The sequence below is a fragment of the Thalassophryne amazonica genome, chromosome 11 (assembly GCF_902500255.1).
Source record: "Thalassophryne amazonica chromosome 11, fThaAma1.1, whole genome shotgun sequence".
Classification (NCBI taxonomy): domain Eukaryota; kingdom Metazoa; phylum Chordata; class Actinopteri; order Batrachoidiformes; family Batrachoididae; genus Thalassophryne; species Thalassophryne amazonica.
This window is the reverse complement of record NC_047113.1, coordinates 83,331,919-83,357,375: the sequence shown is the minus strand read 5'-3', so window position 1 is coordinate 83,357,375 and position 25,457 is coordinate 83,331,919. Positions and strand designations below refer to the sequence as shown.

General features: G+C 38.3%; 1 pseudogene; it reads left to right on the top strand.

Annotated features, from left to right (window-relative positions):
• Nucleotides 1-2,253: 2,253 nt before the first annotated feature.
• On the top strand, nt 2,254-8,851 carry LOC117520961 (annotated as a pseudogene).
• Nucleotides 8,852-25,457: the final 16,606 nt, after the last annotated feature.

Below are 25,457 nucleotides of genomic sequence, written 5' to 3'. Positions count from 1 at the left end.
CGCTGCAGGGTGAGCGGTTCAGTTCCCTACCCTGCTCAGGAAGTGCTCGACAACTATAATTTTCAATAAATGCATAAAAAAACTGCTGCAGCAACTATAACAGAGTTTTTTATTTAATGGAATTTAACTGCGCAGTGAATTACTTGCTATGTATTATTATATTAATGTTTTTTTTTATTTATTGTAAATAAGGATGCACCATCTGCCTGAAAAGGTGGAAAATAAAATTTGTGAGAAAAGAAGCATTAAATCCAATATAGGCCCTGAGGCTCATCAGGCAAGAGCTTATCTCTGGATTCCACAGCTTGAAGCAAATGAGTCTACGACTCTGCATGGAAGGGATCCCAGTCCATCACAGGTTACTTTTTCCTGTTACCCATCTTCAGCTGAGTGGACTGAGGTGATGCAGATGAACTCTTACTGTTGTCTGGTCTCTGTGCAGCTCATCTTCATACCAACAAAAACATTGAATACCACAGTGTGACTATAACAAAATCACAAACTCAGCAGACCGGTTCAAGCCCATGTTAGGATTGATGCCTGATGTTTCTTACTAGATCTGCCCCTGCAGCAAAGCATGTTTAATTTAAGATGATCTCATCTGACTTACAATAGGAAATTACTTTCAAAGGATTTTGAGGAACACGTTCTTGGTGGATTCAAATAAGACTGTATTTCTTTTCACGTCGGTCTCAAGCACACAGCTTCAGATCTTTTCTTATTATTTCTTGGCATTAAAACCAGTGGGCCATAAAATCCTGAAGCAGGTGTGACTGTAGAGCTGACGTCTGCAACTGCGATGCGTTCGGGGTTCAGTTCACACCTGAGACCCTTTATGAGGTCACAGATCAGACTTCATCCCTCCTTTTTCATTCTGCACATTTTTGCATAAAACCCCGACTGTGGCATGTTTTCATGAACCTTCCAAAAATGATGATTGTTTCCGATCAAAAGCTTGAAAGCTTTTTTTTTCCGCCTAAAAAGGGCGGGGCCTTTGATCTCCTGCAGGAGAACCCGCACCGACACACCTTTAATCCAAAGAAGCAAAACTGACTCTGAAATACGCAGGAACACATCTACATTCAAAGCTTAAATCAATGCTACAGCCATAAACTCGTCGTGATTTTTTTTAACGGGTTTTAACCGGTTTACCTCAGTTTGCATGTGCGCGTGCGGTCCTCCTCCTCGTATCCCTCCATAGGCGCAGACGAGGAGCTGGGAAGCATTTTGCTCAAATAATTTAATAATAAGGATTTTTTTAAAGCAGAATTACACCTGCAGACTGGTTCTAGCACCACGTGTCGGGATCCGAACCCATTTTTATTTTTCTTCTTCCAGCCACATGGATGGAGAGGAGCTGCTGCCGGCCGACAGGATCCTCCTCTTCCTGCTCACAGCATCATCTGGCTCCCCTGGACCCCTCCTCCTCCTCCTCCTCCTCTTCACCTCCCTCCCCCTCCTTCTCTTCACCTCCCTCCTCCTCCTTTTTCCACCTCCTTTCTTCATGCTGGAACTCAATCCAAAAAACTCCCAAAAAAAACTCTAACATCTTTATTTAGCGGTACTTTATTTCCTCTTCTCTTTTGTTATATCATTTATTTCTTCTTATCAAATTTATTATCTAACTTTATCCTCTTCTCGTCTCTTTTTCTATTTAATCTCTTTTCTGTCATGTTATCTCTTATCAGTTTTGCAGTTTCGTTTCTCTTGTTCTGACGATATTCTGACGTCTTTATTTTTACACATGATTTTAAGAACCCAGTCTCTTCGGCTGCCCCCTTTGTGCCACTGCAGATCTACATGGATCTGCATGTTGATTTGCCACAGGTTTCACACCGGATGCCCTTCCTGACACAACTCCACATTACATAGAGAAATATGACAGGGATGGGGTTCGAACCGGGATCCTTCCACACTGAAACCAAGCGCACTAACCACTTGTCCTCTTTGCTATAATACTTGATTTTAAGAACCTGATATATCAATTTATGTAATCTCTTTTCTGTGATTATTTTCAGCTTTTTTTTTCTTATATGTAAATTTTTTTTTCTTGGACGACTTTGGCAAAAATAAAGTGACAAATCATAAATCACACGAAGAGAAACTGTCCATCGACATCTACAGGCGCTACGGTGCAATTGCAGGTTCCCCCCTCCCCACCCTTTTATTTTCTGCGTAGTCACGTGAATCCGCAGCCGTCACGTGACCGTCTGGTCTTCGTCCTTTCCGCGATTAAATGCGGAAGAAGAACAGCTGTTCGCTCGCAGTGCGTTTTCTCGGCTCTTGTTTGTCTTTTTTTTATCGGTTTGCTGCTGTGAGAAGACGATGAACAGATACTTTATGTTCACGGTCACCGTGAGCCTGACTGCGGCTCTTTTAACGCAGATAAACTGCAGCAGAATGAAGAAAGTGACGAACGCCAAGGTGACAACAAATACAGCAGATTTTATGCTTAATTTATAGTAAAATTGAAAATGCACGTTGCCTTTTTATCTATTTCTGATTTCTCTTTATCTCATTCTTAATTATAATCTGTTTTTTTTCTGTTTGCTCTTTGATGTATAAAACAGACCACGTGCAAGTATGAATGTTGCATGTACGCGTGCGTGACCTTTCTGATGATATTCGGGGGTAATAACTAAATGTCGACAAACATTGTCCTTATACATGCACAATATGTACTAATATTATGTACTAAAACTAATACGTACTAAATAATGTGTACTAAAAAATAACTGACAGAATAATTATAATTATTTTTTGTGATTAATTGTGCATCATTTGGGTAAGAAACATTGTTCAATTCCGTTTCCTACAGGTGATTTTTAGTTTAGTTTATTTATTGTTTTAAATATTCAGTTTTATTTGTATCTACATGTTACAATGCAGAACAACTCTTTGAAATTTAAAGCAGCAGGATTTTTTTTATGAAAATCAGATTATTATCTCAGAGAAAAATCTGAAACCTGCTGACGTTTTCACCCTGTGAATGCAAACCAGGTTTACGTTTTCATAAAGTGATGCACAGGAAGCTACAAGAAGGTTTTATGAGATCTGGCAGATAAAAGGTCAGTGTATATGTTATATGTTAAAAAAAAACACCTGAAATCATGTTTACAGGAAGGAAGTGATGACAGATTAAGACTAGAATGTGCACATCATCATCCTGCTTTGACTCTTGCAGCAGAATGTTGAACCGTGTGAAGGCTTTTTAACAGGAGCATGTGACCAGCCAGAGAATATACATTGCCATAATCAATACGGGATCAATAGAAAACATGAGTCTCAGTATCAGCTGTGTGATAGGTTTTATCTTTGTTATTGCATAAGTGGGGAAAAAGCCTTTGTGATCGTTCCTCCAATATCCAGCTCAAAGGACTTTGAAGATTTGAAACAATTATCCTGTGAAACTGTGAAGCAATGATGCTGAAGTCTGTCAGAGAAACACAGGAAGTAAGACGATGTCCAGTTTTTGGCTGCAGACAGACAGCTCCACATTACTCATATCAGAACCACTTCTGTTTCCAGCGTGAGCAAAATAAAAAAAAACAACCTAAAAATCAAGTCTTCTAAAATCAAAAATTCCACTTATTTTTGATGTTTTTCCCTTTATAGGTGACTAAAAAAAAACATGGTGATATGGTGAGCAAAAAAAAAAAACAAAAACTCAAACATGATTTAGATTTTCAGTCATGTCAAATAGTGTTCAGAACCACAAAATAAGTACAGGTCATAAAAATTACAAACGCCCCCTGAAAAAAACTCAATGAGTTGACCTTTACTTTCTCTTGTGTCTGTTGCACAGATTTTGGGTTTTGACTGGAAGAACTGTGGGCAGCCTGATGATCCATCTGTGCTGAAATCTCTCAGTTTGTCACCAGATCCCATCAACATTCCAGGCAGCCTGACGGCGTCTGCCTCCGGATCCACGTCCGTGGCGCTGACCGCTCCGCTGGCTGTGAGTAAACAGAACCCATCTGTGTGGCGGTCAGTAGCAATTGATTGTAATGGAGTTATGATAATTATTTGCTTTAAAAAAAATATGTGCTGCAGCTGCACATTTGATCCAGTCAGATCTCAGAGAGACCACATCAGGACACCAGGAGCAGTGAGCTGGTTTCTCCATGTTGGACTGGAGGTGCATTAGGAAGGATGTCCAGCATAAAACTTGCACCAAATCCCAGTACGTGTCTGTACTGGATCCATTGTGGGGACCCAGAGCAACCCGGGCCCACCAAAATACATGTTTGGGAGGAAAAAACTCCTGATACACATTTAAATAAAAACTGAAGCGTTACGTCCAGGAATAATTGGGAGATTTTTTTTTTCAATTATATTTTCTGGAGTATGGCAACTTCCCTCAAATCACACATTATTATTACTATTATCGTTATTATTGTTGTTGCTATTAGTCACAAGTAAGTTGGTGTAAGGTCAGGGACACGACTAAGTTGTTTTTGTCTTTCAGTCCGTCTTATTTTCGCAAAAAGTTAATAATAAGAATAAACACCTTTACTAAAAATAACTACAACAGTGCACACAAATCCCAAATTAAACGGCTGATCAGATGGGAAAATGGTGCAGCTTTTATATGTCGTTTTCTTTTCAAGAGGCAGTTTAACAGGTGTGACATTTTTTCACTTTCAAACTGCATATTATATTTTCACTGATATTTATTTGTTTTCCAGCGCAAAGGCTGGAAGTAGATTTCAGCAAAAAAATATTGGGCTGTAGGGTGCCTATAACGGTGAAGGTGAAGCGGGTTGTCCATTGACAGAAGAGTTACTGGGTTTGAATCCTGATTGCTGCTCAGTGTTAAAGTGACATTACCTTCATGTATTTATCGAAATGAGGATTTAACTTTTCAGCTTTGGTTTCATCAGACTTTAGAAAAAAATAGTTTCTACAATGAACAGGATTTATTCATTTATTTATTTTGGGGTTAAAAAGGAAGATACCCAGACAGGCATCAGCCATGACAAAATTTTGATAAAGCGTTATAAAATTTCCAGATCCACCCTAAAATTTAAATGTGCCTCTACATTAAGTCAGGCTCAACTTCATTGTGTGAAAATGAGTTCATTAGATTTGGATAATTGGGGGTATGTGCAGAAATTGAATATTCTGTGTTCAAATCTTGAAAAAGTTTTAAAATGCCTGCAGCGCCACATTTAGTGCTGTTTTGTAAAAGTAATGACAGCAGCGAGTTTATGAAGCTGTTTGCCCGTAAAGCTGCAGTCACGCGTGCAGCTGTCAGCGGTTTAAAAAAATAAACTCATCACTTTGCACATTTCAAACATACAAAACTTATACTTTGGTCACATGCAGCAATAAAATCTAAAGTAGAAAACATTATTAAAGAAAAAAAAAACAGACTACACTTTGTTCTGTTTGGTAAAGACATTTTATTCAAAGCTCTGCACAGCTTTAGCTAACCTAGCTCCTAGCGCCTTAGCTCCAGGTGCTAATGCTAAAGGCTATCCACAAGTTGTTTGCTAAGTAATTATACTGTATGTTCCTTTTGACATGTGTAGAAATATGGTACTTTCAGATTATCTCCCTACAAAATTTGACAAACTACCTGCATGAAAGTATAGCACTAAAATGACATTTTACAAACATTCAGGGAGCATGTTTTATAAAAGTGTGTACTCTTGTGTCTTTGTTTTGTCCATGCTAAAATGTAATCCAGCTTTCAGTAGTTGTTAGATTTTTAGGAACACTTTGTATTGAGGTCCTTTTAATAAGCATTAGTTAATTAGTAATAAAGCCCTTTTAAGTTCTTAGAAAATGCTTAATGTTGCTGTGTTTTCACAAGACTCATTTCTCAAATATTTCTCCTATCAACTTTCACTTTTCACAGCGTTCACCCTTGACTCAAAATATATAAGCATACCAAAGAGCAAATGTCAGCTCTTCCCAGTTTATCCATGATTGAAGCCATACACATGCATGCACGCGTGCGCGCGCACACACACACACGCATGCACGCACGCACGCACGCCACTCGGGTATTAAATTATTGATTGATTTTAGGATGGATCGTTCAGTCGGTGACACAGAATGGCCTTTCTGATTTACGTATTGAGCTTAATGCAGAAGTAATTTAACAGTAGTTAGCTGTGCATTTAACAACACTTTATGCATTTAACAACACTTAACTCTGCATTCGCAGCTACCAGGTCGAAGAGAACATCATAATCTAACAATAAATTTGTTGTATGGTGCGTATTTAAATGTACCGTGACCTTATTTTAATATATAATAATGATATTATTGCTTACCTATTGCTCCCGGTGTATAGTGAGCGCCTTGTATGGCAGCACCCTGACATCGGGGTGAATGTGAGGCATAATTGTAAAGCACTTTGAGCATCTGATGCAGATGGAAAAGCGTTATATAAATGCAGTCCATTTAATAAGTGCTATATAAGGACTTATCAAGGCTTTATTACATTTTAATTAACACTTATTACAAAGACCTTAATATAAAGTGTTAATATTTTTATATGGCTTGAATATTTACAATTCTATATGTATAAACTATAGAGATCCACAAAAGAAAAGAAAATGAATTGATGGTTTGGTGTGTGTGTAAATGTCAGCTGTCACCTGTGGGTCACGTGTCTGTACCAGGATTTTATATCAGCCCCTGTGAATTTACAAGCAGTTTTGTTTCCTTATTTCATTCTCAGCATCGTGATCTGAGGTTCAAACAGGTTATTGGTCTCATATGACTTCCTTGTTTATAACATGTTGGCCAACAGTCACATTCAGTCACATCCAACCTGCTTTTAAAAACCTCTTGTCGATTCCTGTTTTCAGCGCACCTCACTGTTTTTGACATTTATGTCTGTAGGCTTTATGGTCACTCATGTCTTCAGTAATAATAATAGTAGTAGTAGCAGATGTGACTCCGGAAAATATGGTATGTATTTATTTATTTGGTCATTTAATAAAGAAAATGCCCAGAATTTCAGTTGTTAGTAGTAGAGGTAGTTTTAAATGGTGGTAGTTTTTTTTTTTTTAAGATGGTGACTTATGCCTTGTATATGTTTTATTTTTTCCCGCCATCTTCGAGATGCATTTGTGCATCTTGTGCTCGGGTTTGATTTGTACTCCTGAAAACAGATGTTTGGCGTTCCGAGTCACATTTCTTGGCTCCAACTGAGTTTGTATTTTTTGTGTTGCAGCTGAACGTGACGATGGAGAAGGAGCTGCAGGTATTTGGGTGAAGATCCCCTGTGTGGAGCAGGTTGGCAGCTGCCACTATCCAGATGTTTGTGATCTCCTTAACTTGGTCATCCCACCGGTCAGGACTGTCCGAACCGATGCACACCTATGGCCTGCCCTGCCACTGCCCCTTCAAAGCCGTGAGTCTGGTTGATCAATTGATTTTAGAACAACAGTATTATTTAAAATATCATTACATAAATTTTTGCAAATTAAAATTGTTAAGACAAAGTACATCTCTATATTGTTTATCAACATCATTCATTCAGAATATTTATCTGTTTTCTCACTTGCCCCACAAGGGGGCAGTGTTTCAACATGGGAAAAATTACCTGTTTTTAACATTTTAAAATGAGATGTGGTTTTTATAACAATTGGGCAAATATATTCTTAGGGTTTTTTTCAGTTTAAAATGCTTTTTGTGGTTGATGCTGACTTTGATTTGTTAGTTTAATTTCATTCTGATATGCTGATAAAATCATAGTGTTCATGTTTTGAGATAAAAACAGACACAGGCTTTGCTCTTAATCTGCGTTGTAATCTTGTATGAAATCATCAAAACCATGAAATGAAATCAGTGTTTTTAATTTCTCTGATTCAGTTTATTTAATATTCTATATAAATGATTGACTGTGGTATTGTTTCCAGTAACATAACACCATTCTGGTTTGGCATTTTGGGTTTAAACATAAAAAGTCTGCTTTTTTTGTTTTTGTTTTTAGGGCATCATACTTTCTTTTAGCTTTGAGACTGACATCAAAAGTGTGATGTCACAAGTAGTTTGTGCATGTCCTCCAAAATGAAAATTTACACACGCTACAGCCTTAAGCTGCAATACCCACACCCACCACAGGGGCAGTGTAACAGTAAGACCAGCACAACAACAGAAGAAAATAACTGGAACAACATCAAAATAAAAATGGTGTCAAGTTGACCAAGAAACAGGGCATGTCCCTGATGATGTCTTCGCATGAGAATAACAAATCTGTGCAAAGAGTTGCAGCGAGGTCACCAAGGAGACGCTGAAGATACTTTTGATTGTGCACTCTTCTGCCCCCCAGTGAATGAACATCATCAATTTTATGCAAGAACTTGAAGAGTTGTAGCGTGTATTTTGTGTTTGTGCTTTCAGTGTGTATCAGATTGTGTGGGTTTAAACATGTGGGACTGAACTCTACAGCGCCCCCTGTGTCTCCTCAGGGCTCCTACTCTCTGCCGCAGTCCGACTTCTACCTTCCCTTCATGGATCTGCCCTACTGGTTGACCAACGGGAACTACCGGCTGCAGGGCATGCTGGGTAGCCAGACCAGAGAACTGGGCTGCATCCAGGTCTCACTCGCCATCCAGTCCTACTGAACCAGGGAGAAATTCACACATTAAAAAAAAAAAACATTCATTTAAAAGAAAAGCAACTCTAAACAAAGCTGTTAGGATTTATAAATGAGGCAAAGTGTGAACGATAAATCGGATTTTTTCTTATGTTACTAATGTAGCCTTTGATTTCTGCCATACAGTGTTTGCATATCAGTACAAAAACGTGATTATACTGTATTTTTTTGGACTAAAAGTTGCAGGTTTGGAAGCTGCTGTGATTTATATTCTGAAGCAATTTACATGTTTTTAAAAAAAGGCATAGAGACAAAATTCGGGTTTTGGTGTATTTTCAGTACAATGGAAAGAAAGAATCACAGCATTAAAGATATTTTGTTTGTGTTCTTCAGGTTTGTGTGTAACTGAAGGGGTTTTCCTCATTTGAATTTTTATCAAATATGTTTAAAACAAATGCAGTTGATATTTCAGTGTGATTTATAAGTCCAGAAAATGCAGGATTATGTATTTAAAAATACATTAAGTTGACCATCTCTGCTCTAAATCACATTTCAGATATGTTCGCCAGATATGTATCTGATGAAAAACGGTGAGTTGTGTTGTATGATGAATCTGCTGTGAGCTTTTAATCCGCGGTTTTTTGCAGCTGCTCGACTCGTCCTCACCTCTTAAAGCGCGGTGATCAGCACACCTGCACTGAGCTTTACAAAGACATTTTTATACTTTTTTTTCCTCCTTTATTTAGAATTCTGAGCTGAGCTGCTCTGTATCTGGTCATTAAAAACAGCTGATCCTCCGCGACGCGTCAACAACTAACACTATTTTCCACTCAAATGCACCTAAACTCTCTTTCTGAGGACCACATGATGTGAAAACGCAATAAAACTCTTACCTGTAAATCTGGTCCTGTTTTCTGCATACATAAATGTTATCCATTCTTTGTGCTCAAACACCAAAGCAGGGGCGAATCTAGATGTAATGGGGGCGTGGGGCAGGGATGTGCCCCCTCCCCCACAACACCCCTAGATTAAAGGTGCAATTTGAAGCCGTTTTTACTACAACTAATATTGCTTAAAATAATAATTTCGACAAAATGTTTAGAGAGAATTTAAATGTTAGAAAAATGTTAGAATTTAATAGTTACCTTTATAAACAATGTAGGTTAGAAATTGCAAGTTTTACTGTTACAGTGCTGTCAACAGTTAAATATGAGGTCAAGAAAGACGTCTTTATTTTACTTTTTATAAAACAAGTATTTATTTCATTGAAGTCAAGAAAGGGTGACTATAAAGTGAGTTTTGGCAAAACAGGTATTGTCATGTTGAGGTGGCAGAGGGTTGTTGTCGGCAGCTGGCAAAGTAACTAAAAAAGTAACTAGTAATCTAAGTTACTTTACAATTGAGTAATCAGTAAAGTAACTAAGTTACTTTTTCAAAGTAACTGTGGCAACACTGGTAGAAACAGACTATAAATGTTCAGGTTATTTTAAGACGTATTTACATGAGACACTTCATATTTTCTCATCACATTTATTAGATTCTTTAGTTTTTAAGAATTGCATAAAAATGTTTTTTTTTTTTTTAACTCTTAAATGCCTGAGTTGTTTGGTTCAAAAAGCATGAATGAAACTCTGCAGCTCAGAAGAGAGGCTAAGCATTTTTTTTTAAATTGCTTGGATAAAGTTTATAAAATGTTGATTGTATCCACTCACCCTTGTTTAATACAGTTTTTAATAAATACAGACACCAATGTTGTTTTTTTCTGCAAAGAAAGTTTGCACTCATTATTAAATGTACCTGTCTGATCATGCATCATAAAGGTATGCAGGTGGTGGAGGGGCAGAGTTTAACCCTGCACACATTTAAGTGACCAGAATTAACAGACAGTTAATTCTACTACAGTAGTGTTCAGAATAATAGTAGTGCTATGTGACTAAAAAGATTAATCCAGGTTTTGAGTATATTTCTTATTGTTACATGGGAAACAAGGCACCAGTAGATTCTCACACATCGAACAAGACCAAGCATTCATGATATGCACACTCTTAAAGTCCCTTCGGCTGCTCCCTTGTTTGCACTCAGGATCGCCACAGCAAATCCGAGGTGGATCTGCATGTTGAATTGGCACAGGCTTTACGCCGGATGCCCTTCCTGACGCAACTCCACATTACATGGAGAAATGTGGCAGGGGTGGGATTTGAACCCGGAACCTTCTGCACTGAAAACCAAGCACATTAACCACTTGGCCACCACTCTTAAAGCTATGAAATTGGGCTATTATAAAAAAAAAAAAAAAAAAAGTAGAAAAGGGGGTGTTCACAATAGTAGTGTGGCATTCAGTCAGTGAGTTTGTCAATTTTGTGGAACAAACGGGTGTAATCAGGTGTCCCCTATTCAAGGATGAAGCCAGCACCTGTTGAACATGCTTTTCTCTTTGAAAGCCTGAGGAAAATGGGACGTTCAAGACATTGTTCAGAAGAACAGCATAGTTTGATTAAAAAGTTGATTGGAGAGGGGAAAACTTATACACAGGTGCAAAAAATTATAGGCTGTTCATCTACAATGATCTCCAATGCTTTAAAATGGACCAAAAAAAAAAAAAAAAGACGCATGGAAGAAAACGGAAAACAACCATCAAAGTGGATAGAAGAATAACCAGAATGGTAACGGTTCACCCATTGATCAGCTCCAGGATGATCAAAGACAGTCTGGAGTTACCTGTAAGTGCTGTGACAGTTACAACCCCTGGCAAAAATTATGGAATCACCGGCCTCGGAGGATGTTCATTCAGTTGTTTAATTTTGTAGAAAAAAAAGCAGATCACAGACATGACACAAAACTAAAGTCATTTCAAATGGCAACTTTCTAGCGTTAAGAAACACTATAAGAAATAGGGAAAAATAATTGTGGCAGTCAATAACGGTTACTTTTTTAGACCAAGCAGAGGGAAAAAAAATGGAATCACTCAATTCTGAGGAATAAATTATGGAATAATGAAAAACAAAAGAACGCTCCAACACATCACTAGTATTTTGTTGCACCACCTCTGGCTTTTATAACAGCTTGTAGTCTCTGAGGCATGGACTTAATGAGTGACAAACAGTACTCTTCATCAGTCTGTCTCCAACTTTCTCTGATTGCTGTTGCCAGATCACCTTTGCAGGTTGGAGCCTTGTCATGGACCATTTTCTTCAACTTCCACCAAAGATTTTCAATTGGATTAAGATCCGGACTATTTGCAGGCCATGACATTGACCCTATGTGTCTTTTTGCAAGGAATGTTTCACAGTTTTTGCTCTATGGCAAGATGCATTATCATCTTGAAAAATGATATCATCCCCAAACATCCTTTCAATTGATGGGATAAGAAAAAGTGTCCAAAATATCAACGTAAACTTGTGCATTTATTGATGATGTAATGACAGCCATCTCCCCAGTGCCTTTACCTGACATGCAGCCCCATATCATCAATGACTGTGGAAATTTACATGTTCTCTTCAGGCAGTCATCTTTATAAATCTCATTGGAACAGCACCAAACAAAAGTTCCAGCATCATCACCTTGCCCAATGCAGATTCGAGATTCATCACTGAATATGACTTTCATCCAGTCATCCACAGTCCACGATTGCTTTTCCTTAGCCCATTGTAACCTTGTTTTTTTCTGTTTAGGTGTTAATGATGGCTTTCGTTTAGCTTTTCTGTATGTAAATCCCATTTCCTTTAGGCGGTTTCTTACAGTTCGGTCACAGACGTGGACTCCAGTTTCCTCCCATTCGTTCCTCATTTGTTTTGTTGTGCATTTTTGATTTTTGAGACATATTGCTTTAAGTTTTCTGTCTTGACGCTTTGATGTCTTCCTTGGTCTACCAGTATGTTTGCCTTTAACAACCTTCCCATGTTTGTATTTGGTCCAGAGTTTAGACACAGCTGACTGTGAACAACCAACATCTTTTGCAACATTGCGTGACGATTTACCCTCTTAAGAGTTTGATAATCCTCTCCTTTGTTTCAATTGACATCTCTCGTGTTGGAGCCATGATTCATGTCAGTCCACTTGGTGCAACAGCTCTCCAAGGTGTGATCACTCCTTTTTAGATGCAGACTAACGAGCAGATCTGATTTGATGCAGGTGTTAGTTCTGGGGATGAAAATATACAGGGTAATTCCATAATTTATTCCTCAGAATTGAGTGAGTCCATATTTTTTTCCCTCTGCTTGGTCTAAAAAAGTAACTGTTACTGACTGCCACAATTATTTTTCCTGATTTGTTATAGTGTTTCTTAAAGCCAGAAAGTTGCCATTTGAAATGACTTTAGTTTTATGTCATGTCTGTGATCTGCTTTTTTTCTACAAAATTAAACAACTGAATGAACATCCTCCGAGTCCGGTGATTCCATAATTATTGCCAGGGGTTGTAGAAGACCCCTGTGTGAAGCTAATTTATTTGCAAGAATCCCCCGCAAAGTCCCTCTGTTAAATAAAAGACGTGTAGAAGAGATTACAATTTGCTAAAGAACACATTAACTGGCCTAACCAACCAACCAACCAACTTGTTTCTTATATAGCGCCAAATCACAACAAACAGTTGCCCCAAGGCGCTCCACATTGCAAGGCAAGGCCATACAATAATTATGAAAAACCCCAACGGTCAAAACGACCCCCTATGAGCAAGCACTTGGCCACAGTGGGAAGGAAAAACTCCCTTTTAACAGGAAGAAACCTCCAGCAGAACCAGGCTCAGGGAGGGGCAGTCTTCTGCTGAGACTGGTTGGGGCTGAGGGAAAGAACCAGGAAAAAGAGATCGATCACTAATGATTAAATGCAGAGTGATGCATACGGAGCAAAAAGAGAAAGAAACAGTGCATCATGGGAACCCCCCCACAGTCTACGTCTAAAGCAACATAACCAAGGGATGGTCCAGGGTCACCCGATCCAGCCCTAACTATAAGCCTTAGCGAAAAGGAAAGTTTTAAGCCTAATCTTAAAAGTAGAGAGGGTATCTGTCTCCCTGATCTGAATTGGGAGCTGGTTCCACAGGAGAGGAGCCTGAAAGCTGAAGGCTCTGCCTCCCATTCTACTCTTACAAACCCTAGGAACTACAAGTAAGCCCGCAGTCTGAGAGCGAAGCGCTCTAATGGGGTAATATGGTACTACGAGGTCCCTAAGATAAGATGGGACCTGATTATTCAAAACCTTATAAGTAAGAAGAAGAATTTAAAGAGAAATGGAGGAATATTCTGTGGACTGATGAGAGTAAAATTGTTCTTTTTGGGTCCAAGGGCCGCAGACAGTTTGTGAGACGACCCCCAAACTCTGAATTCAAGCCACAGTTCACAGTGAAGACAGTGAAGCATGGTGGTGCAAGCATCATGATATGGGCATGTTTCTCCTACTATGGTGTTGGGCCTATATATCACATACCAGGTATCATGGATCAGTTTGGATATGTCAAAATACTTGAAGAGGTCATCTTGTCATGTTGTTGCTGAAGAGGACATGCCCTTGAAATGGGTGTTTCAACAAGACAATGACCCCAAGCACACTAGTAAATGAGCAAAATCTTGGTTCCAAACCAACAAAATTAATGCCTTGCAGATGTGAAGAAATCATGAAAAACTGTGGCTATACAACTAAATACTAGTTTAGTGATTCACAGGATTGCTAAAAAAGCAGTTTGAACATAATAGTTTTGAGTTTGTAGCGTCAACAGCAGATGCTACTATTATTGTGAACACCCCCCTTTCTACTTTTTTTTACTAATAGCTCAATTTCATAGCCTTAAGAGTGTGCATATCATGAATGCTTGGTTTTGTTGGATTTGTGAGAATCTACTGAATCTACTGGTACCTTGTTTCCCATGTAACAGTAAGAAATATACTCAAAAGCTGGATTAATCGTTTTAATCACATAGCACTACTATTATTCTGAACACTACTGTATTTGGTGTCTTTATTTTGCTTTGTTAAATTGAATTTATACTCAACAAAAATATAAATTCAACACTTTTGGTTTTGCTCCCATTTTGTATGAGATGAACTCAAAGATCTAAAACTTTTTCCACATACACAATATCACCATTTCCCTCAAATATTGTTCACAAACCAGTCGAAATCTGTGATAATGAGCACTTCTCCTTTGCTAAGATAATCCATCCCACCTCACAGGTGTGCCATATCAGGATGCTGATTAGACACCATGATTAGTGCACAGGTGTGCCTTAGACTGCCCACAATAAAAGGCCACTCTGAAAGGTGCAGTTTTGTTTTATTGGGGGGGGATACCAGTCAGTATCTGGTGTGACCACCATTTGCCTCATGCAGTGCAACACATCTCCTTCGCATCATCCGTGAAGAGAACACCTCTCCAACGTGCCGAACACCAGCGAATGTGAGCATTTGCCCACTCAAGTCGGTTACGACGACGAACTGGAGTCAGGTCGAGACCCCAATGAGGACGACAAGCATGCAGATGAGCTTCCTTGAGACGGTTTCTGACAGTTTGTGCAAAAATTCTTTGGTTATGCAAAGCGATTGTTCCAGCAGCTGTCGGAGTGGCTGGTCTCAGACGATCTTGGAGGTGAACATGCTGGATGTGGAGGTCCTGGGCTGGTGTGGTTACACGTGGTCTGCGGTTGTGAGGCTGGTTGGATGTACTGCCAAATTCTCTGAAACGACTTTGGAGACGGCTTATGGTAGAGAAATGAACATTCAATACACGAGCAACAGCTCTGGTTGACATTCCTGCTGTCAGCATGCCAATTGCACGCTCCCTCAAATCTTGCGACATCTGTGGCATTGTGCTGTGTGATAAAACTGCACCTTTCAGAGTGGCCTTTTATTGTGGGCAGTCTAAGGCACACCTGTGCACTAATCATGGTGCCTAATCAGCATCTTGGTATGGCACACCTGTGAGGTGGGATGGATTATCTCAGCAAAGGAGAAGTGCTCACTATCACAGATTTCGACTGGTTTGTGAACAATATTTGAGAGAAATGGTGATATTGTGTATGTGGAAAAAGTTTTAGATCTTTGAGTTCATCTCATACAAAATGGGAGCAAAACCAAAAGTGTTGCGTTTATATTTTTGTTGAGGCAGATAAAATGTTAAAGAGTTGGAATTGTCGCACGCTTCTTGTAGTTCTTTTAACCATCAAGCAACAAAGCTATTTTAGCGACTATTATGACAGAGTGCAGTCATTTGTGACCCCATTGGCTTTATATTGTTAATACTTCTACATAAATGATTGTTTTAAGGTTCTTCATATTTACTTCAATCTCTAATATATTTGTCCATCATCTAATCATTTATGGAATTAGTTTTTTTTTTTGTTTTTTTTTTTTGTTTTTTTTTTTTTACAAACAGTAGTAAAAAAAACACCAATAGAACAATATTACATTTATTTAGTCAACCCTTGTCTGTTACATCTTGTAAAATGCACATTACCTTTTATTTATTTGCATTTTTTTTCCTTTGCATCAAAAATTAAAGCAAATAATAAGTAGTTTCGAGTAAGATATGTATTACAATGTGGTAGGATAATTATAGCATCAAAATATAGAAGTGGTGACTTGCAAATATGCTGATATGATGATCTGACATCTCAGAGATACGACCTTTACTGACTCATCTCCATCAGTGGAGCTATTTTCATCCTCACTATGGGCATCAAGAATCAGTTTTGATGCTTGTGGAGCTGTAAATCTTGCTATTCTAGCTCTGTTGGTTTCACTGTTAAACAGTAAAATATAATGATTCAACTTGGCAAATTACAATACTAAAGCTATAATGTTCAAAATCTCATAGAGCTCTGGGGGGTCAGAAGTGACCCAGCACAGGTTTGCATTTTACTTGCTACACAGATCAGCCAATCATTGCAAAATGCTATGAACAAATACAAGACAAACAGATTGACAAATTCATGGTAGGAAACTTGTTCCTGATTAAAATTAGAAAAATGGTGCTCAAAAACGTATGCCGGGGTCATAAATGACCTCACTCTGTTACTTGAGGGTTAAAGTGTGTTGAAGGAGAAGGAGACAGGTGAGGGAAGCCACCAAGACAACCATGACCACTCTGACAGAAATACTTTGCTTCGCTAGTGACATCATCTTGGAGTGGAGTTTACATGCAGGTTTGCCAGAAGGCACATGTAGTCCATGGGACAAGCAGGTTTGCAGTACCACTTAAGGGTGACAAAATGGCACTTAGAATCCAGCCTCAGTGTATCATGACCTACACAAAAATGTATGATAGCCATCCCAGGGTGGTAGCTGTAGCCAGCTAGAGGTCAAGGAAGAATTACACAAAGGTCAAACTTAAAAAGACATTCTAATCATATTGAAAACTATGTCACATTACTTGTCTGATCCTAACGATTCCAAAAAGGTATAGTTTGGGCTGTCTATGACAGAATGTTCTGAAGTTATCGGGTAAAAACAGCAAAAATGGTGACAAAGGTCAATTTCATTTTGTACAGGGTCAAAAGTTAAAGTTGCTCCAATTTCAGTCAAAAAATATGCAAATTATTGTTTGGGTTAATAGGGTTCATATAAGAAATAATTTGCACCATCTGTCATGCTTAGTTATCATGTTAAGGGGTAACATATGTCATGTCATAGAATCCAATGGACGTTGACCTTGTTTGACCTTTACTTTGGAGACCAAACATTCAACACAGTCAAAACTATTCCATTTATCAATCCTTTTATTTCAACCAATAATATGCATCATTTTTTACTGAAATTGAAACTGACCTTTGTCACCGCTTTTGCTGTTTTTACCCCATAACATTCAGTCATAGATAGACCAAACTATACCTTTTTGGACTTGTTAGGATCAGACAAATGATGTGATATAGTTTTCAATATGTTTGGCACATTTTTACATTTTGACCTCTGTGTAATTCTTCATTGACCCCTACCTGTCTACAGCTAACACCCGGGGATGGCTATCATACATTTTTGTGTAGGCCATGATACACTGAGGCTGGATTCTAAGTGTCGTTTCGTCCCCTTAAGTGGTACCGATTAGGTCCAAATTGATGACTGGCTCATGGACTAATGGGAGACTCTGACCTCATGTGCAGCTGGGAGGCACTGTTGTTGAGGTTCTGATGTTTGGATTTTGTGTGATCCTTTCTGGAGCAGCAGCGTCTGAGTTTATTTTAGTTGCTGAATGCAGGAGGTCACGTGGTGCGCTGCAGACAAACATTTGATTCATACATACAGTACAAGCGCACAACCATCCTGTAATCCCCCGAACGACCCGCGTGGAGACAGACTGTTAACGCACGTGGTGTGTTTTTAGCTCCATACGTCACCAACAAGAAGAGCAGCAGTTGTTTTTGGTGTCAGGAGAACTTTCCGTCACTCGGCAGCTGCTTTGGTTTGTGTCGGCTCTCTGCAGTCTTAAACAACATCCCATGACATCACTGTTTCAGGAGTTACAACAGGAACCATTTGTTTTTCTGCACCTTTACTGATGGTCTTTTTGTTTGTTTTCCGCGTGCATTTGGGTCTTGTTTGCAGAAAATAGCCTTTAATTTCAGTGTACACCCCCAAATCAGAGGACTATATTTTTAAAGTGCATTTAAAAACCAATGATTCTTGCAGTTACTTTGATTTCTATTCCACTGCAGACAATGTGAACCTGAAATATTTAATGTTTCTTTTTTTGTGTGTTTTTGTTTGATTACTGATCAGCTTCCTGCATTTCAGGCCTGCAGCACATTACAGAATTTATCACTTTCAAATGTCACCATTCCTTCTCACAACACTTAAAAAAAAGACATTTTGGCGTTAGGACACTAAGTGCTGAAGTGTTTCACGATGTTATTGTAAGAGTGAAAATGGGATATGCTAATGATAAAACAAATATTTTGTGTTGTGTGGGCATATAAGTTTGCAGTAATGCTAAGTTAACACTGTTACTGCGTATTCCACCTAGTGGGCGCCATTGAAGCAGCAATGGAGATGGAGCGAGAGGAGATAAAGGGAGAAGAAGAGGTGGTTAAGGCTGTGTGTCGGCGCTCACTAAAAGAAGTTATGAAGTTATTCCTTCACACACACCCACGTCACTTACACTGGTGGCAGCGGTAGGATTCAAACCCACGCCTTCCCGTTCTTCCTGCAAACACATCTAAAGGTGTGCAACAGTGCGGTGTTGTCCTCCTTGCATTTTATGTTTCAAAATCCTCCACACATTCTTTATTTATTACAGTTCAGGACTGCAGGCCAGTCCGGTATCCGGACTCTCTTCTTCAGCAGCCGCGCCTTTGTAATGTGTGCAGAATGTGGTTTTGCATTGCCTTATTGGAAAATGCATGGATGTCCCTGGAAAAGACACGTCTTGAAGGCAGCACATGTTGCTCAAAAATCTGAACATACTTTTCTGCATTAATGGTGCCATCGCAGAAGGGCACTGACAACCCCAGACCGTGACAGACCCTGGCTTTTGGACTTGGTGATAAAAGTCTGGATGGTCCTTTTTATCTTTGGTCTCATTTTACATACATTCTAACTTTTCCTGGGTTGGGGTTGTAGATCCTGGCAGACTTCTACCCAGTTCAGGCTGGAACTGTGTAGGATTGACAGCATTCCTGTGATTTGTTTGATATGTTTCAGATTTTCATACATCAACAGACAAACTATTAAAAAGGTCAAAAACCTCCATATATGATGTCATAAAGGGAGAGGATACTGCTAACAAATGTAACTTTCTAATGCTGCCATGGCCGTGACTGACCACGTCAATCAACAACAGCAGATTATGTTTTGCAAATCAGATCAAAATGCCAAAAATGTCACAGTGTTTAGGAAATGGTCGAGAATCCACAAACTGCAAACTTTTTAATGTTGTTTTTGTTTGTTTTCTAACACTGATCAACATTGATTGAGGTCAGATGTTAGCCTTTTGACCTTAGTGGTCACATGAACTTCCTGGCAGTGATGACAGTGCATTTGAACAGCGGAAGAAACACAGAGCAACTGAATGAAATATTTTACATGCAAAATGTATGATTTGTAAATTCAGATTTATCACACAGGTTACATTTGCATGTTGGTTTTAAGTAGCTTGAACCAAAACATGTTAAAGAAACTGCATTTAACAGACATTTTTATTACTTACATGTTAACAGAAGAAAAGGAAAAGAATAATGCTGCAATTTTATGTAACGTTCATGTTCAAAAATATGTTTAAAATCAATGAAAATGTTATATCTTGATGTAAAAAGTATTTAAGGGTGATTCTTTAACTACGGGCACTATTGGCCTTGTAAATGTAATTTCCACCACACCATTGCCTTACAATATAAAGCGCCTCGGGGCAACTGTTTGTTGTGATTTGGCGCTATATACATGTGCTCTGATGTCACTGTTTATCTCCATAGAAACTACCCAAACAATCTTTCATACAAACTGTTTAAAGGGACATTACAGTGTTGTGGTGGAAATTACGGCAATAGTGTGGGACAACTACATTTTGTTTAAAAAAAATCACAACAGTTGTATGACATTGAATACCCCAATTATGTTTTGATTATTTTACTGATATTTTATTCAGAGATATTTTAAAACATTAGAAAAAACGTTTCTTTACCATTCATTTTTATCATTGAAGATCAAAAGTCTGGGTGTGGGACAAGCACAAAACAGCAATATTTGCACATAATGATGCTGAAAAAAGGTGAAAAAGTCATCATAGACTACTAGAACAAATTTCTTAACACACTTTCATTGTAAAGATAACTATAAAAGTGTGAAATTTCCCCTTTTTTCTGTTTTTCATACAATATGATCAAAGGACATAAGTGCCTGTAGTCTAAGAATCACCCTTAAATACTTCGGCATTACAGTAAAATTAAAAAAATCTTTATATTGTTAAACAAGATGTTTTTATGAACTTGATTTTTAATATTGAAAATAACCTTAAAATATGAAAAAGATGTGCAGATAAATCCATTCAGATTTTTACATTAGAAAGTTTTGTTGTATTAAATGTTGATGCAGCACAAAAAGATCATAAAGTCTAAACTAATCTAGTCTAATCTAAAAGGTTTTTTTTTTCTAAATTTTCATTTATTTGTTGTCCACACATTCTTTTTGTGTTGCTTGTTAGTTATTATATTTGTATTGTATTTTTCACAGTGAATTTGTTGTTTTCTGGGGTCACGTTGGGTTCGGGGGGCCTCGACAGCAGAAAGTCTTCAGAGGAGTCGTCCATCTGTCTTTGTGTTTCTGGTTCTGTGTCTTATGGGCCCTCAGTTCTGCTTGAGTAAACTAAAAACAGACGCATGAGCAGAAGAAGCCAGAAACCGGCTCTAAATCTGGACCTGGTTCTGAGCTCACATTAACCTGTGAGACTTTTGGATCCAACCCGGCAAAGTGACCAACTGACTGAAACCCGGTCCGGCCCGTCCATGAGTGCTGCTGCAGGTTTTGGACATTAGGAGGTATCGGGTCAGTCCGGCTCTGTTATGTGAAGTATGCAGTGAGCTGCAGAGTAAACACAGACCCGCCCAGTGTGAACGCTGCCATTATAGATGTTTACTTTTGAAAAGCTCCAGATTTCTGGGTTTGAGGAAAATAATCACAAGAAGAAATTAACATTCTGAGAGGATTAATTATTTCCACACCCTTTAAATTTATCATCCACACTTTTCGTTCTGATTACAGAGAGTGCTCCTTTATCATTTTTTAAACAGCACCCTCACAGTCATCATCATCCTCATCACCAAAGCTTTGTTTTTATTTGTGCCGGATCATGTTGAAAATCAAGTTCCATTCCTGTGACCTTTAATAATTTAAGAGCAATTTCAGGGTCAACCTTCACTGGCATGCCAGGTTTGGTAGAAATCAGCAAAAGGACCTGGGAGGTGGCAGACCTGACGTTGACCCCAAGGATTGACCTTTGGCAAATCTGACCTTGCTGAATGAATCCAGAACCTCAGTATGTGTGCCACATCTCAAATTGTTATTAAAATTTGTATTAATTTGATCTCTCCAGGGCAAATTGGAGGCCCCACCTCCACGTGCGTGCCAAACTGATTGCAAATTAGTGTTATAGACCTGGGAGAAAAAGCTCTTAGATTGTAAGTATCAAAACTAAATCTGAAATATGCTGCAGTGTGAAGCCGTTTGTTAAAATAAGATGAAACAGTTTTATTTCTGTATTTCTCTGCCCGTCGGTAGTGCAACTTCATCCCAATTTGGTCCCATTACGGTAACTGTTTGAATTGGTGCTGCCTTCAAGTACCATTAAAAGCTTTGAAAATCAACACACAACAGCGAGAGTTTGTGACTGTGTGCGACATTTAACATTTTCTGTTTCGGTTTAGAAGGCTGTCATATACATACGCATGCGTGTTTAACAAAAATATTGAAATAGAAATTATAGCATGTTCAATGCATATTATTATCATTACATCAACTCAATTCAGATGTTATTTATAAAGCACATTTAAAACAACTGCATTCAACCAAAGTGATGTACACCATAACACAATAATAAAAATGCAGAAATTTCAATAAAACTAAGCCACATAACGCAAAGCTATAAAATTAATAAAATAAATCAATTCAAATTACAACCCACTTAGAATTGCATCTTTGTGAATGGGTGAATATATGGCATCACTGTAAAGCACTTTGACAAAATAAATGTTATGTAAATGGAGGTGGATGTGGTTAAGTGTTGGGCTTGAGACCAGAGGATCATCTGTTCAAATCCCAGCCTGACTGGAAAAATCACTAAGGGCCCTTGCGCAAGGTGTGTAGTGGGCACCTTGCATGGCAGCAACCTGACATCGGGGTGAATGTAAGGCGTTACTGTAAAGCACTTTGTGTCTGATGCAGATGGAAAAGTGCTGTATAAATGCTATTTACCTTATTATTATTAATATGCATATGTCGTGGACATGAATGAGCAAAGCTCGTCAGCATCTCACCATGTCATTTAGGTCCTTCAGACTTTATTTTGAGTAAATGCTTCAGGGGAGCATTAGCATGGCAAAAACCTTTCAGCTTCTGGGGGGACTCCCCCCCCCCAACCCCTTGCCTTTTTAAGCATTTTTTTTTTTTTGCCTCTCACATGCCTGGAAAAGCTCCTCACCATCTAACCATGTCATTTAGGTCCTTCAGACTTTTTTCAGTAGAATGGTTCTTGGGAGCATGAGCATGACTAAAACCTTTTCAGCTCTGCCCCCATACTGTCCACCTTTTTAAGCATTTTTATTTTTTTGCTTTTCAGCTGACCCCCCTGATTACAGCCCTCTTAACCCCCTGCCACTTTAAGCATTTTTTAAATGTAGATGTAAAGTAATATTCAAAGTTTTCAGATAGTTGACAGTGGGGCTGTACAATATGGTACAATTATCATATCTCAATACTGTCATATAAAATGTCATGCAAATGTCACTTATATACATGCTGTCCATATTTTTGAGCCGCTTAGGTGGGTAGGGAGAGTTCCCATGGGATAAAAAAAGCTTTTCAACCTACCGTCACTGGTTCTCAAGAACAGACACCGAAGTGGCTCTACTCTCTCTCTCTCTTTTTTGTTTTTGTAAAGATATTTCAGTGTACCTTATTAAACACTATTAGAGTTCCACCTTAGATTTGGAATGTATAATAGAAGATATACCTTACTGAATTTTCATATCAATATGATATATGATATGACTATGATTTGACACAAAGTGCAGCAACAGTGAAAATTAAACATTCTTAAACAAAACAGTAATAATACCACACTCATTTTGCACTCATCATAAGGTTAGGATACTGTGCCCTCCAAAAGTATTGGAACACTTGGAATTTCACACATTTTAATTTGTTTGTCATTTTAAATACAAGAAATACAAATAAATAAAGAATAAAAATTTCTAAAATTATCTTCATCAAACTCAAACTGAAAGCAAATCTCTAAAACTTGATAAAACCTGTAAATAATAATCAGTTTTATTGCCAGTTTTCTTCATACAAGTCAGGGGATGGAAACATGAACATTTCCAACTCACTGAATATGTCTTGGACTTTATTTACATCAATTATGAAGAAATACAAAAGTTTCTTTCACCAAAACATCAAATCTAGGCTTTCATCTCAAATGTACTTTCCGTCAAATTGTAGCTGAACTTTCAGGTCTTTTTAATAAAATCCTCCTCTACAGCACTTCATCAGGAAGATGGATTTTATATTTTGAATTAATTTATATCAAGTTGTAGAGATTTGCTTTCAGTTTGAGTTAAGGAAGACAATTTTAGAAAAAAAATGTATTTGAAATGGAATAAATTAAAATGTGTGAAATACCAAGTGTTCAAATACTTTTGAGGGCAACTGAGAAACACTGAGGAGCAGCATCTTACATCTCATATATAGTGCAGCAGATAAGAGAATATTTAGAGTGAAATCCTGCAAATGGTGATACAAGCATCAAATTTAGTACAAATAATCCATAGACATTAACTCTTTTAAAAAAATGATTGGCCACTTGAATTTTCAAGAGGCAGCCAGGTAGGGGTCAAATGAAGAATTACACAGGGGTCAAAATCAGGGGCCAAGAGGGTGCAGGTTTTCTTTGCAGCCACTGCTTCCACCAGGTGATTTCACTGATTAACTGATTCCATCTGCTCAAAGTGATATTAATCAGTGAAATCACCTGGTGGAATCAGTGGCTGCAAAGAAAACCTGCACCCTCTTGGCCCTTTGTGGAACACATTGCCCACCCCTGGTCTAAATTAAAAGATGCTCTAATCATATAGAAAACTACACCACATTATTTACCTGATCATAGAGATTCCAAAAAGGTATAGTTTGGAGAATCTGTGACTGAATGTTATGAAGTTATGAGGTAAAAGCAGCAAGAATGGTGACAAAGGTCAGTTTCAGTTTGTACAGGGGTCAAAAGTTAAAGTTGCTCCATTAATTTTGCTCCAGCTGTATTTGTACTGAATTTGATGCCTGTGTCACCATTTGAAGGATTGTTTCAGTTATCTCCTGCACTAATAAGCCAACAGAGCATGAACCAGCTGTGTCTGTTAGTTTAAACATGTGTATATAAGATCCCCCGAATTAACAGAGAAATGCTGCTTTTAACAACCTGGACCTCATTTCTGTCATAAAATACGGTCATTTACTCACCAATATAAGTTTAGTGTCATTAGAAGTCCATAGTACAAACGACATGTTCAGTTCAAATCTGGAGCAAACATTTTTCTTCTTCTACTAAGGTGGATTAGAAGTTTTTGTGGTACACAGCACCAACTACTGGACAGGAGGAAGCTAGCAGTCAATGTGACTCAAAGATTTCAAAATGCAGCTCTTTCAACCAGACATGTGGTGCCATGACATGTCAATCATCTGTGTCCAATCAGATTTCAGGCGAGTCCAGTGAAACCCCGGCCTCCGCTCTAGCTCCACCCATGCCAGGAAGTGTTTGACATTTGAACATTTCCTGTTTCACTGTGGATTTGAAAATTGGCACTTCCTGTTTAGGATGCCCTGTACCATGAGTGAGCTTCACGCCGCTGCGCGACACTTCGCTCATATTACAGCATTGTTGTACAATATTTAGTTCCCTGTGAAGCACTGCTGCCATAAATTTTTCACTTTTTTCTATCTATCATGACATTATTTTGTTTTTTTAAATTGTGGAAATGTGTTGTAACTTGTTTTCCTCTCACAAGTAAATAAATAAATTAAACGATGCATATTTGAGCTTCATCTTAATGATTTCTAACTCGACCCTTACTTGAGCCAGAGCATCCCCCCCCCCCAAAAAAAAGCCAAAATGTTCATCATAATTCTTAAAATATTTGTACATTCATGCTGAACCATTCATTTCTATTTAGAAACCGATGTGTTGAACAGACAACAAACGCCAAGTCATAAAAGGTC